Here is a 15,979-nt window from a genome sequence, read left to right as displayed (position 1 = left end):
CACGGTTAATGCACAATTAACCGTTGCAAACTTAAATTTCAGAGCCAAACCGTTATGTATTTGTATCGGTTTTTTTTAACCCCTGCAAATTCTTGGAGTAGTAGTGGTTATTTATAACTGCTGCAAAATAACTGCTACAAAACACTTTTTTTTTTGTAGTGATAAGCCTCCTAATTTATAATTCTTTTTTAAGTATTCTTATTGATTATACATAGCAAAGGGATTTTCATTAAGGGTAGTTACAATTCATATGATTAGAAAGGTATTCCAGGAAGACCCGTACATATTTGTTACAAACTAGGATATTCTCCTCGTGCATTGCATGGGCGGTTGTTATGCATGTAAGCTTTTTGTGTAGTAGGCATTGTTATACTTATTTTATTGTAAGTTATAGAGAAAGTGAGGATGGCTCGCCAGTCACCTAAGGTGCATAAATGTAACTTAATCCTAGAGTCATAGAGTTGAAAATGTAATGGTGGTAGCTATCATATTGATAGGACAAATTGAAAGGCATTACGTGAAGCGGATGATGTGGTCACTTCGAATGCACATTTTGGAAGACCTCCCTATAGGTGACATTGCGAGTAACATTGGTTGGTTTGTTGTCAGAGTCAGGGATCAATATTTTGAGGCCATCCATATTCTTGACTAGTGATAGCGTGACGTACAATTGCCCATATGCGAACATCAACCTGGGAAGGTACAAGCCTACGTTGGTTAATGATTGGCCCTAGATCTTGCTGATGGTTATCACGAAGGAGATCATGAATGGGAATTGTCATTTGGTCATTTTGAATGAGAGGGTGGTCTCTGATGGATTCATGTCCATATGGTGAATGAGCACCTGGTCACCCTTGCCCATTTCGTTTAATGCGATTACCCTGATGAAATTCTTGCCTAGAAATGTGATATGCAGCCATGTTTTATTGCATAGGCCTGCAGACTAGTTAATGTTTGCAATAGCATGACTAGTATTCCAAACTTTAAAAAGAGCTTATGGGGCGGCATCTTGGAGTAGTTGATGGTTTTCAGGAATTTCATGGAGTACAGATCTTGGAATGAGCTGCTATCTAGATTGGTACTGGAGATAGTGTCAAATCTGAGATACTAAACAAAGTCTCCAAGGAGGAGCAACAATATGTAATCGTTTATCTAGTCAATGATTTTAGTTGTGGGGGCTAAAATTGCTCTTTCTGTGAGATAGTTTGGATGTGTGATGTTTTGGTAGAGTGCGGGATATGTGGATATGGAGTGGATAGGGTTGGGGGAGTCGGTGAGGAGGAAATCATCAGGGACCTTAATGTCTGTCGTGCTCTCATGGGCATTCAAATTGCACTATTGCCAATGTCAAGCAAACATTTAGAGAATTCATTGACCTTTTTTTGGTCTATTACCTTTGATGCCAATTGAAGGCTCATATTTTTAGTGGGCCTGAATAGCTTGCATGCCAGCCAAAGAGCAGATAAGTTTATGGCTGCGTTTATAATGTTTGCATGGACTCTATCAGTATGACGGGCAATATCTACCTAAAATCGCCCCCCATGGCAATAGATTTGCCACCAAATTGCATGTTACAACACATCATATCCTTTAATGTTTGATCAACAACCTCCACACAATGTTGTTTTATCAATATCACCTCATCCTAGATGATTAATTTTGCAGATTGTAGCAAATGAGACACAGGAGAACTGTGGCTAATGGTAAATGTGGAGCCTTTGTTTATGTCGATAGGGATCACGAATCTTGAATGAGTAGTCCTTCTTAAGAGCAATAGAGTCACGGATATTTTGTTCGATGCGACGTTGATGACCACCTTGCCTTTTGCCCTTGTAGCCATAGTTAAGGCATTCTAGAGAAAGGTCTTGCTAGTACTCCATAACTGTAAACAAAGTAGAACCCACCAGTTGTCCTATTGATTGCATTAAGGACTTCATGGAATATCTTTCTCTGCTCATCTATGAGTGATGCCGTTAACCTTGTAGCGTCTACGACAGAAGCATTCCAATTGCAGCTAAGTTCCTAGAGTAGCAAGTTGTTTGTTATGTCCACGAATTAGGTAGAGCAACGTTTTAGCAGTGATGGTAGTCATCCAGTGACCTGCCAATCTTTAGGAGCAACTTTTGAATCTCAATTAGTCTAACCTCCACCCTATTTGAGTCGGTGATTGATATTTCTGCAAATTGAAAAAAATTAAGAGATGTCATGTCCAAGGGTGGCTAGTAATTGTTGGTCATGGGAGGAGACTACATACTTTGGGTGGTGTTTGTAAAAACCCTCTACCTCAAGACATTTTAACCCATCATAAAACCTCTACTATGGTAGAAAAGGAAAGCTGTTAAAACGAGCTACCATAGTAGAAGGAAAATTTCATATTTTTAGAAATTGACTTTCAAACTCGAGTCAACCCGATAGACGTTGCATGCAACTAAAATAATCCATTCATATCTACTGGGCCTCCGAGCCTCCGGCCCGGGTAACACATACATAAAAAATCAGCCCATCCAAAAAGTTTTCAACCATATAATCCAGAGTTCATCAAACACTAGCAATGGCCTCCGGCCAACCAAAATAAGGAGATACAATCTCTCCAGTTTACATCAAGACCGGGTAATCAATTATATTAAAAAAAATCAGTCCTAAATGTGGCAATATATACTAGTCATACATATACAAATGCTAGAGGCCTAAAGCTAACCAAGCTCAAGCCTCTGCGTCTCTTCCCAATGGCCCACGCCCGGAACCTTCACCTGAAAACATTGTAAACCACGGGGTGAGACAAAGTCCCAGTAACCAACCTTTCCAATACTAGGTACTACTAAATAGGTGTTCGTGAGGTGTCAAGTGGGGCAGTTCACAAATACTAAGAAAACAAGATAGCCACAATAAGTTATGCCAGTGCAATGATACAATCCCACTAACCAAATCCCTCACTTTGGGGGATTTTCAAGAGCTGAAGCCGGCCTATCCCTCACTATGGGGGACGTAAGGAGCCATAAAAGGCCTATCCCTCACTCTGGGGGACGTAGGGAGCCAAAAGGCCTATCCCTCACTATGGGGGACGTACTAAGCCAACCATCATGCATTAATGGAGGCCTTACCACGTGGTAGTAACAGACAAAACTCTCACCAATTCCCAATTAATGCATCATGCTCAAATCATAATCAAAAGTAATAATCATTTCACAATTAACCTCATTCAGTGGCATATCCTTCACCATTTCAAGATTTCATGCATCATCAATTAAAAACCCCACAAGACGGTTTTTTTTTTTTTATATACAACATATAGTTTGAACACAATTACTACTTGGAGCACAAAACACAAATCTACTCACAATACCATAGAAGCAAGTACTAAGGATTGGAAAGTGGTTACCTCTCGCCTGAGGAAGGAATAACAAACCGAAAATGTGGCCCCGTGCACCACCAAGACTCACAACCGGCCTACACAAGCACACAAACACATAACCATCATATATTAGCTTTTAAACTAATAATGTGGTCAACACAACACTTGGGGACACAAAATTCCTATCTCCCATCAAAACTCTACCCAACTCAAAGGGTATAACTATCAAAACAACACTCCAAAGTCCTCAAAGTCTATTAAAACATCAAGTCTCCTTCCAAGCATCAATTAGAGTTCAAACCTCAAGGACCCACTATAGGAATTCAACCTCCAACATCTCATTTGAGCAATTAAGATTCCAACAACAAATCTAAACCGATTAAACATCCAATTTAACCCTCCTTAACATAACCCAATTCACAAAACTCAAAATCAATCTCTACATTATCATCCTCAATCCCAAATCATCCAATTCCATAAACCCTAACTCCAAAAACTCAAGATTCTTTAAATCCAAGAAAACTACACCGATTAAATACTTAAACTAACCCAATGCAATCAATTAAACCCAAAACAATCGGTCAAAAACCTCAATTCCAACACAACTTAGAAAATCCTAGGGTTTCATCATAAATCCTTATAAATTCCAAGAAATTCCAAGAAAGAAAGAAGATTAGAGGTTAAAATCACTTACTTGAGGTAATGGATCCTTAGAAATGCCCCCTCCAAGCCAAAATACCAAAACCCTAGCAGAGCCTCTCTCTCTACCTCAGATTTTCTTATTTTTTGCACGCTGAACTGCTCCCGCGAATATATAGATTCGTGACCTTTCGCCGCGGCGAACTAATCCCGAGAGGGATTACTCGCCTGAAAACCTGACTTCGCCGCGGCGAAAGCTTCCCGAGAGGAAACTCTCGCTCGCCCAGAAAACATTCGCCGCGGCGAAACCTTCCTGAAAGGGAAGCCTCGCTCACCTGAACAACTTCGCCGCGGCGTCCCCTAGACTTCGCCGCGGCCAAACCTTCCCGAGAAGACACTCCCCTCTGAAACTCCCGGTGCGTTCACCTATTCCTCCAACAAATCTCAAATCCAACCCAAACACCAAGATCAAGATTGAATTGCTAATCTATCCTCAAAATCAACCCAAAAGAGGCTATTAAAACCCGAGAAGACTTAGGATGTTACAGTGTTTGTTTTGCTTGATGGTGTGGGTCGTGGCGTGATATGTGTAACATCCTGAATTTTAGGCCTAAAAATACCAGAATTAGTCTAAAATGGGTAGACTACTAGACCTTTTTTAGCAGAGGTCCTAGAGGTTCCCTAGAAGGATAGAAGGATTCCCAGGGACTAAATCGCAAAGGAAAAGTTTTTTGGGACTAAGAAAAGAGGAAGTTAGAGACTTGGATGAAGGCTCAGGATTTAAGAATGAGAGATAGAGATAAATATGGGCTAAAGGTTTTGTTGGAGGCCTCAATGAGGTGAATTTTGAGGTTAAGCCAAAGCAGGAGCAAAATTGTAATTTTGTAAAGTTTTGGGCTGATAAGGGCTAAAATGGAAATTATGCCCAAAAGTCCCAAAAAATGGGAAATTATGGGTTAAGGCCTGAATAGCTTAGAAAAATTTCAAAAAAATAGGAATAAGGTTCAGAGGCCTGTATGAGGCTGAAAATGATGAAAATGCCCTTGGAAGGAATTTGTGGAATTCTTAGGGTTTTGACTGATTTTGAATATTATTAAAAATAAATTATTTAAAGTATACGGAGGCCTCAGATAATTGAAAGAAAATAGAAAAAAATACTTGAAGAATTATCACAGGTTTTAAAATAAATTCTGTCCTCAGAAAGCAAAGAGGTTGGCTTTAATAGAATTTAAAGCCTATTTACGCACTATCTGGGGAAAGTCAAAGTCAAATGTCTAGAGGTTGACTTTGACTTAAGAAAAATCAGAGGAATTCCCTATGATGAATAAATAGTATTGGTACCTGGAGACAGATTCTCAGAGTCGTAGACCGGTAGAAAGAATTCGGTCAAGTTCACTCCGAAATAAATATCATTAATTATTTAATTATTTTAATGGAAGAACAAGGGAAGAGCATCACTCCCTCTTTAAGCATGATATATAATGTCATGTGGATTTATTTGAGGTGAGAAAATGGCACCATAACATATCCCAGTGGTCTTGGGTAAATCAGGGCAAAAAAAAGTACCCTATATAGTACAAAATGGTAAGATAGGTGGATGAATATGTAAGGGTTGTATTTTGTACGAATTTTATATTAATTTCCTTCCTATTTTAATGCCAAAATGATGAAGGAATATGGAGGAGACAAGTGTACGGTTAGATGGAAAAAGGAGTATTACGTGTATGGTTAGATGCAAGACATGTGTACGGTTGGATTAAAAGCATGTGAATTGATGATGTAAGCATGATGTCATCAAATGATGTAAGCATGATGTCATGGGACACTTGTCATCACAAGATTAAAAGAGAAAATGGACGGTCTAGATCAAGCCACATATTTTTAAGATTAACGGCCCAAATTCAATCTTGTTTTCTATAAATACCCCCATCTCCTCCCTCATTTTCATCCAACCTAGAGGAACCTTGGGGAAGCTCTGGTAACATGGTTTCTAGAGAGAGAAAGAAGAGGGAGAAAGAAAGGCTAAGTGGTCATATGCAGGATCAAGCTCTAAAACAAGGTATGTTCATGGTTTTTGATGTAGTTTTCACTACCGTTGTTGTTGTTGAGCTTGGTTATAGATTTTAATGATTTTTGGGAGCTTGAAACCCTTAGGGGAGGTGCTGCACGAAATTCTTAAGAGTAGGAGAAGATGAAATTGATGTTAGAATAATGTTCAAAGCCTTGAAAAGAACGCGAATCAAGTGGTTTTATGCTGAAATTGGTTGAATTTCACGATTGTGTAACTTGAGGAAATGTTTCGGCTAGACCTGGTTCTTGTGTCTAAGATGTGATTTTGATTATTTTGATGCTTCCAATATGTTTAAAATGAAAAATTGTGTAGGGATAAGATGAAAGAATGAAGTTGGAAGCATTGGAATCAAAACTAAAAATTTAGTGGCAGATTTCAATTTGGGCCTAGGACCAGGGGAAGAAGCTAGATTTTGATAAATTTAAGCTCATATTTGGATTCCTTAGGCAAAGAGAACAATTTTTACAAAGCTAGAACACTATATTATAAATTAAGGAAAAGGGATTAAGTTTAAGGACATAAGGCTTCCATATTGTGTAATTCTTGGTCCTAATGAGTAATGTGACCCTTGTGACTGTGATTAGAACCTTGAGACATCCAAGAGAAGGTTTGTATGTGGTTGAGCAAGCAACCTTAATGGTTGGAAGCAAAAGAGAGTAAGAAGAAAGCTTAAGGACACAAGGTAGCAAACTTTACCCTACTCTAATATGCTTTGTATTTGCTTGCATGTATGACCTGTTCTGTGTTTATATGGTTTTATGAACTCATGTATTATGATTGTGAATATATTTGAAATGTGTTATAAGCCTATGTGTTTTATGGTTAATGGATGATGATTTCCAAACATGTCACTATGTTATAGAAATGTTAAGTTGCAAGCATGTTATGAATGCCAAGCTTGCCATATATGTTTGGGTGGTTATTATTTGCTATTGAGATTCTCCCGAATCTCATTCCTCCCTAATCAACCATTTAGGTTAATCAATGATGCACAATGATTGCATGAAGGAGAGCATGAGAAGGAAGGAGAAGAAAGTGAAAAATTATTGATGTTAATGATTGGTTAAGGATTTATATATAATTCTCCTATTATGTAAAGTATGTATATGAATGCCAATGATGCTGTGTATTTGTTTAGAATGTTATGGAATGAATGGAAATGTGTCAAAATGAATAGGAAAGGATGAGGCCAAGTTATGCATGCCAAAACAATAAAAAGAATTAAAGCAAGATTTGTCTAATAGATAAAACATAGGTCCTGAAGCAGTCAAATTCCAGATCCATTTTGACCAATCAAATAAATGATTCAAGCTATGAAATTTGGCAAACTTGTTGTACACATCCCAATCTTCAAAATGAGAGGTAGAACACCTCAATTGTATGTGTACATAAGGAGATATGAATTTTCAAAGTTCAGGCACGAAAACTGAAAGTTCCAAAATTGACCAAATAAACAGTAATGTTTAACGAAAAACTGTATAAATTGGGTAAGGATAAGTCTAGTTTCATTTTTTTTCCTTATGGAGAATTGAAAAGAATTTTGAACCACCTCAATACGATTTTTATAGAATTAGTTATGATTTTTTGAAGTTGGACTTGTAATCTGAAATTTAAACAGTGAATAGTAAGTTGAGAACCTAATACAAATTTTCAAACTACGGGCTTGTCTCCTGAATCACTTGAACCATAACACTTCCAAACACGTACTCTGAGAGGTTAAAAGAAGGATGTTTCAATATGTACAAAAATTCTTCATATATGAGATGCTTTGTTTGCTCCTAAATTGAAGTAGGGTTAAACAAGCACTAGCATAAGAGCATGCTAACGAAGAATTCCTAAGGTATTGACTTGTAGCCCAGAAGGCCACCTCTTTTAGCATGCCAATGTACTATTGATCATCTTGAAGCAGCCCCAGCATTTAACAAGATGCCTTAAATGTTGGCTGGATGATGTTATCTACTATCTTGATGCCTTTTGTAACACCTTACATTTGTGACCTTACATTGTGCCAAGTTAAGATATTCGGAAGCGCAAATTAAGGTTACCGGGTTGAAAAAAACTTGAATTTGAAAATTTCTTTTCCCGCATTACTATTCATTGTAACCTTAAACTTGACATAACTTTGGAAAATCATAACTAATTCTAAAAAAATCGAAACAAGATCATTCTAAGTCTCACTCGAAGCTCTTAACATCATCTATCAAGGAAAAATGACCTCAGGTTCCACTTTAATCAGAAACATATCCGATTTTAATTTTGAAAAGTACTGTTCATTTGGTCATTTTTCTATTTTCCAGGATTTTTGCCTAACTTCGAAAAGGCATAACTTCTTGCACAGAGCTCCGATTGTGACGCTTTACCACTCATTTTAAAGGGAAAAATAAGATCTATTTGCATGCCAAATTTCACAACCATTGGACTAGGGTCTTCATTGGTCAAAGTTTGGTCAAATCTAGACCATTTTTATCCCCTTTTTCACTAATTCTAGCACCATTTCGTTTTTCACTATAAGCATACCAGAATCACATATAAAGGTGCTCTACCATTGATATACATTTCAAAAGGTCATCATATCATGTATTCAAGATCAGAATATGCTTACATGGCTTGAAAGAGAAAGGTTCAAAACCATATAATACAGTACATAACTAATGACTTCCTCAAGCCATGATTATTTCTTTTCCCTTCTCTTTGGAAGTAGTAGCACCTAGAATACCATGTTATAGGAGGAATGAGATTTCATAGAAATCCCAGTAGCATTGAACATACAACCATCAAGTCAACATGCATAAGATGTCATGCTACATGCAGTAAAATAACATTGCTAGTCTTTATGCCATGCCATAACCATTCTGTATCCATGTCATCATATCATGGAGCATATAATCATTCTGGTCAAAACTCAATCATGCAAGAGCCAAGGCATACATTGCAAGGAGTTCACATCATCCGGGCATAAACATTCTCATGGCACATAAACACACATAGCAGAAACACCAAATGCAGGTCAACAAAATAATTGCAAGTTCACGCTACCTCAATTCCACGCTTAATGTTTCCTCCTTGTTTCCTTGCTTGAGATCCTCCTAGGTTTCCAGAAAATTGCCTATCAACCATACAGTAAGGGTATGGTAAATTCTATATCCAGTATACAATTCTTTCTCTATATAATGCTACCCTTGTGCCTTTCAATTTATAATTTCTGTATACCTTTTCTAAACCTTTGACTTTGGTTTGACCAAGCCTTAATCCTCAGTTAAGGTCTTGGAATTCTTCCTTAATCCATGATTAATCATGCTTTCTTGGTTAATCACTAACCCTTAATCCTTAATCCAATATTTAATTAAGGTCCTCAAGTCATATAGTCATTAATACAACATAATCTTCTAAGATTAAGTCACTAATCCCTTATGGATTAACCATTAATCATTCTCTAATCAACATGATTAACCTTTAATCATTCCTTAATCAACATGATTAATCATAATTAATCATCCTTCAATTAGCATAACTAATCACTAATTACTAATTAATCAAGGTAGCTAACCTTAATTACTTACTAATCTTTAATCAAATAGCATGATTAATCTTAGCTATCACTAAACCATAATTAATCAAGGTAATTAATCCTAATCTTCCTCAAATAAATAATTAACTAAAAATAATTAACACTTAGGGAGGTAAACGTACCTTAATTAGCTCTTAATCGGCAATTAGAGGTGTCTAACTTTGCTTTCTCCCTTTCTCTCTCTTCTTTCTTCCTTTCTCTCTCCTAGAACTCAAGAACACAACATTCCCTCTCATGCAAATCACTTTGGCCGAATTGTTCATGGAAGGGGGTATTTATAGGCTTTGATTTTTCAAAATTCCAAAAATGCCCTTCGGGAAAAAGATGCGATCTCGGCCGTCCATTTTTTTCTACTTTACACATGGACAAATCCTAGGGCACACACCATAAGAAGTTGACACATGGATGGACACCTAATCACCATGTGATTTTCATGTGGAAATAAAATATTATTTTATTGTTTTGTCTCTTATTTCCCTTTATGCCCTTGAACAATTTGGAAAATTCCAACTTTGTCCTTCCCCCTTATTTTTGGCCGAAATATTACTCTAAATATTGGGAGAAAAATGACTCATCCAATATTCAGTGCAATCCACTGATTATTTGTGTATTTTCGGTCCAATTTCCCAACAATCCTGTCCAATTTACTGTCACAAAATTTTGATTTCAACACCTCATTAAATTCCCCTCATTCCAAGGGTATTCCATGATTTTTCTCAAGTTTTACCTCCCTCTATAATTTTCTAAATTTTATTCCGTCAAAAATCACTATTCTACTGATAATAATTCGGTAATAAATATTCTTTAAGCTAACCTCTGTACATCCAAAGGTGGGAAGTAATTTTATAAATTAGGATAATATGTCACATAATTTATCCATATTTTTCCTTGAATTTTTGAGGCTTCTATATATTTTAAATAATGGAAATTGGCTAATTTTCTTTAATTAACCAAAAATTCCAATAATTACAAATAATTCCCTGATAAATTATTTTTAATCCTATATTCACCTTCTAAGCCTCAAACATTATTCTGTACCCTCTTTTCTATTTTTCATGATTTTCTGGGAATTTTCAGGAATTTCGGATTTCCAATATCCTTTCTTAACCGATCTTTTCAAAAATGACCGTTATGTCCCTATCCTGATTTTCCTTCATAGCCTGGATCCTCTACCAGTCTACTATACTATTTGGCCTTAGTCAGTCTCAAGTCATTCATCAATTAGAATAAGATTATCAGGGTGTGACACCTTTGTAGCAGAAGGGCCCTCTTGTCTTAGTCAGCAGAATCCTCCGGAGGTGGTAAGCCTCATCTTACGATGGCGATACATGAGCTAATATGCTAACGGAGAAGCCTCTCTGGCACAGCTTCTACTCTCTCTTTTGCTTATTGAAAGTGTAATATTGTGGAAACTCGGCATATGTTATCTACTATCTTGATGTCTTTCTACTCTCATTGACTCGTGGCCTGTCAATCAATGATGGCCTTTTGTCATTGGCTGTGTAAAAAATGGCTTGTTGATTTGAGAGACGAAAGGTCAGCCTCTTGATAGAGGGATACTTGTGGTGGATGTCAAATGAAAATATTTGCCATGTAACCTCACAAGCTAAGATGTATCTACAATTAAGGTAACACAAGATCTCATCAAAATTATGTCGTGAACTACTGGGCTTATCATTGTGATATAGCCTTGCGATGATGTAGTCATGGCCCTTACTAATTTATTTGAACAAATACTTGATAGCCCTTGACTGGTTTGTCTTTTCGACATTTAAGTGACCTTGGAAGAGCCACAGTAATTGAGTATTGTACAACACAACATATCTGTTGTTCAATGAAATTCCTTTCTTTGTAGTTGTTCTACTATTATTTCTCCTACAGTATGTGGGGTATCCCTCGTCGTCTATTGTTGCATGTGGTACATATCTTCTGGGTAAGCACTTTGAGCACTTTCCATCTTTCATGCAAGGTAATTTTTTATTGGAGCTACCACAAAGTCTGTGCAACATGAAATTGGTGACAAGCTCGAATAGCTTCAAGTCTGTGTCCTTGTCAGATATCTCTGCTAAGATGATTCTGTTGATGTCTTTAGGTGTTTTTGTTTTCTCATATGGCCCTATGAACATAATGATTTGCGTATGCAGCAGCCTCTATTTTGGAACTTAATTGTATATATATCTTAAAATTCACATATCAGCATACGATGGGGTGTATTTCCAAGTTCCAAAAGTAAATGTAAGAATGTAACTATAGGTTATGTATCAGTGAGATAGTTGGGATATTGTGCTGGATGGTTTTTGAAAACAGATTCTTTAAGTCCCACATACTTTGTAGAGAGGAAATTAAAGGGAAGTTGTATTGTTATTTGCTTTGATGGTATTGAATATTTTTTAATCCTTAATGCATTTCATCAGTGTTATAAGTTTGAGGCTAAATATCCTTGTCAAAATGTTAGGTCAATTATATGCGTTGAGGTTATGTTTCTTGTAGAATCTTGTTATCTTAGGTCATGTTGGATTATAGGTGAAAGTTAAGAAGATGTCTATGTATCCTACCCATCTGCATATCGCCATGGTGTCTTGTTAGTTATGGATCATGTATCTAGTGCCTTCAGTGAAAGAAGAAGGTGGGATTATCCTCTTTTCTGTGTTAGCGCATCTATCTTGCCACTTGTTATTTCATTGGTGAGTCCTTTGTATAGGTCAACTCTGAGCTCTTTTTGGTGTCTCCTTACGTAGTCAAGCCTCTCATTCTCTACCATTGCAAAGCCGTCTATAATGAATTGCTATAATAACTTCTTTGAGTGCAGTAATACAGACTGCTCTATGTTTTTGTCCATCAGTATGAAAGCTAGGTTTTTGTTGTACTTTTTCTTCTTGGTGCTAATAAGGACTACCTGATTGTGTTTCGTCTTTGGTATGAAACCGTTGTTGTTGTAGTGGAAGATAAGGGGATATTGAAGCGACAAGTATGACTTGTGCAGCTCATGGACGCACTTCAGGGAGCCTAGCTTTTTTTTTTTTTCCTTCTATGATTATGTCTTTGTTGACATGTAATTCATTGAAATCTCTAACTATAAGTGGGGGTGAACACCCAATTTTGCCCTGTCCCCACAAAACAATATTAAATGTAAATAAAATTTAGAAAAAGGGACATAAAAGAATAATAAAAGATTAATATCTTTCTTGATTCTTTTTTGGAGGCTAAGTTTGAGAAATTTACCATGTGACAAATCAAAAAAGAAAAAATAAATAAGAATATCCCTCTTACAATAAATGACAATAAAATAAAAGATAAGAATTAAAAGCCAATTAACCTCTAATTTAGGAAATGTGAGGTAGACACATTAAAGAAGGAAAAAAAATCAGAAAATAAAAATAAAGATTTCTCATTTAAGATGATTGACTCCTGAATTTAGAAATTTTTTGGAGTCATAATTGTGAAAATTAAAAAAAAAAGAACATTAAAATAAAAAATCATAATTTGATGATAATTTGGTGCTTAAATAGGAAGTTACATTATGAGTCATAAATGAGAAAAATTAAAAAAAAACAAAAATTAGAGAAAAATTGGAAAACCTTAGATGGAGCTGATAAATAAAAGAGTAAGGGTTAGAGGAAGGTACTTAAAATTTTCTGGTGAAAAAGGAGGCAAGATAGATTTCTTTTTTATCATCTTATTTCATGGCAATGAGTTAGGTTGGAGAAAGAAAGAGGAGACCTAACTAGAAAAAAGTTCTTTGTTCATCTTCTTCTTTCTTCTATCTAAAGAAAGCTTATACTCTTGTGATTGTTATTACACTTGTAAGCTTGAGCAGTGATGGCTAGAATGTTGAATCAAATATGATTTCAATTAATTCTCACTACTCCCTTTCTCTTTGATTTATTCGAAATATGTCCTTATCAATCTCCCATATGTATTTACTTTGATACCTACTTTCTTCTTCTTTTATTTTCATTTTATTTCATTTCATTTATTTTATTTTTGTCCATGACAGTTTGCTAATATGTGTATATAGTTTTTTTTATTATTGGCTTATTATATAATGTATTCTTTTTTTAGTCAATTGATAAGTGGGGCATCGAATATGATTTTTCATTCTTATCTATTATGTTTAACTTGAGTTTCATGTTGAATTACTTTTGAGTGTTCTTTCTTTTTATTTTCAAAAGCACTTCTTTTTTTCAAAAAAATATATACCATGTGAGGTTTTCAGAACCTCTACAGGTATCTAGATTTATTGGTAAATCGTGTGAGACTATGGAAGTCTTCGTAGGATTGTCAATGTGGTTGTGCAACTTTGCTTTTTGAAACAAAAAGAAAGAAAATAATTTTGGCCCCATATTTATAAATAACTAATAAAATAAAAAGCCCTTTTTTAAATATGTACGTAGATAATCTCAAAATGTTTTTTTAGAGTTGTGTGAGGTTTTTAGAACCTCCGCAGGCTCGATTGATTATTCTCCCATGTGAGGTTATAGAAATCTCCGCAGGGAGGGTAATCCAAACATTCCTTCAAAAATATTTTCTAAATAGAAATAAAAATTGTTTTCATCTATTAAAAAATACCAACCCACAAAAAATTTTTTTTTAATTGGATAAATATTTTGTGAAAAATACTAACAAAGTAACATGCATTTTTATCCCCCGAACTACTTGGGGTTTGATCCCTCTAAAGGGTACGTAGGCCCTAGGTTTTTATTCTAGGTCAAGTCTAGCTTTGTAAATAATTTATTTTTTCTTTTGTAAATAAAAATTTTTCTTTGTTTCTATCTTTATTCTTTTAGGATAATTAAAACATGATAAAAAGGCCATATTAATTTTGAGTAGTTGACTTAGGGTAACTATTCTCTTGAATAGGTGTTGTGGGGTGCCTAATACCTTCCCCACACACAATCAACTCCTAAACTTTATTCGGTTTCCATACACCACATTTTTTTAGGTTTTCGAAATTAACCTCTTAAAATTTTAGTGGTTACTCTTCTTTCTTTCTTTTTTACAGGATGACTAGGATTCGGGCGCAATAATGGGGCTACCTCCGACGCTATGGGCAGCTCATAACTTTTCTGTCTTTTGATTCTCTAAGGAGGCGTAGCCTAATTTCGATAGTCTTGTCTTGTCAGAGGATGTCTGATGCCATGCTATATTTCTTGACTAGGGCATTACGTTGGTGGAGGCAATCTTTAATGTCCATAGCAACGGCTTCATCAATACTTGATTTGTCTAGATGGTGCCTGCAATTCGAAGCAAAGGGGTTTATTGTGAAGTATGTTGTAGAGGCAACATGATGATGGAGGACGTAATTAGCATGAGGGGGACATACCTGATCATTGCCATCTGATTCCTTATTTCTTTGTTTGTGTTGTAAATGAACAGCTGTGAGTACATATGGGGACATCTTTCATGTGGCAATAAGCTTCCCAAGAGATGATGGTTTTGGCCAAACATGATGAAGGAGTAGGGGCCATCCCCACTGGCATTGAAGGAATGGTTAATCTTTCCTCCCATTGAGCTGAAGTAGAACATATTATTGTAGGCTATGATGTTTGTGAATAAGTTTTTAGATTTTGGATGTTCTTTTTGGAAGAAAAGCTGTCTGAATTGTTCTGTTAGGGTTTGGAGGTAAGGCGCAACAATCTTGCCATTACAGTAGACTGAGAAAAGCCACTACTAGAAAATAGTAAGTTAGCAGCAAAACATTTCTAGCGGTTCAAACACAACCGCTACAAATTTACATATTTCTAGCGTTTTTACGACAAACCACTAGAAATTAGCATCGGTTTGACCATAGAGACTGTGGGGCATGCAATTTTCTAGTGGTTATATGCCAACCGCTAGAAAATCACAGCTAGAACTCTTCCCGGGTTTTGGCGTGAACTTGGCTCCAAAATTCTAGCGGTTTGGTCACCCAAACAGCTAGAGAATGCAAAGAGTTGTCCAATTTTCTAGCGGTTAAATCATACACCTTTCTAGTAGTTTTGTCGAAAACCACTAGAAAATATTTAATTTTCCCGAGGTGGTTTTAATAACCGTTAGCAGTTTCTAGCGGTTGTTGCCAAAACCGCTAGAAATTTCTAGCGGTTAACTCAAAAACCACTAGAAAATTTATATATTGGGAGAATGACATTAAGGTCCCATAGAAGCCAAAATACAGCAAAAAGGTCCCCTGAAATGTCATAATTTTTTTGAAGTCCCAAAGGGACTTAGATGTAATTTTCAGAATCTGTAAATTACTCTCTTGCCCTGCCCTAAGCCATCAGAAACGAAGAAGCAGCATTTCATTTTAGGTGAGACTTCCCGCGCAATATGCTTGAGAAAGAAGACATTGGGAAAGAGGGAAGGAGCCATT

This window comes from Neltuma alba, unplaced genomic scaffold (genome assembly GCF_004799145.2).
Source record: "Neltuma alba isolate B1F8T4 unplaced genomic scaffold, ASM479914v2 tig00010746_pilon, whole genome shotgun sequence".
Lineage (NCBI taxonomy): Eukaryota > Viridiplantae > Streptophyta > Magnoliopsida > Fabales > Fabaceae > Neltuma > Neltuma alba.
This window is presented reverse-complemented; position numbering follows the sequence as displayed.